This window comes from Penaeus monodon, chromosome 25 (assembly GCF_015228065.2).
Source record: "Penaeus monodon isolate SGIC_2016 chromosome 25, NSTDA_Pmon_1, whole genome shotgun sequence".
In the NCBI taxonomy this organism is placed as follows: domain Eukaryota; kingdom Metazoa; phylum Arthropoda; class Malacostraca; order Decapoda; family Penaeidae; genus Penaeus; species Penaeus monodon.
Window position 1 is genome coordinate 27,399,359 of NC_051410.1, and position 278 is coordinate 27,399,636.

Consider the following 278-nt stretch of genomic DNA (forward strand, 5'->3'; position numbering starts at 1 on the left):
CGTTAAAAATGAGGAAAAGGGGGGGGGTAAAGAGAGATGGAGAAAGGCTAAAACATATTAAAAGGTTAATGAAAAAGAAGATAAAAGCGAGCGAAAAGATTGAAATAAAAGCTCAAGACTAAAAGATGAAAAACGTAAGAGTATGCTCAGGAGAAAAGTAAGCGAAAAGGGAGGAGGAAAATAAGATTGCTGAAAAGTAAAGGAGTTAAGAAAAAGATGATAAATGTAAAAAGACAAGTAGGTATTAAAACAAAGGGAAATCATAAGGAAAGAAAGAA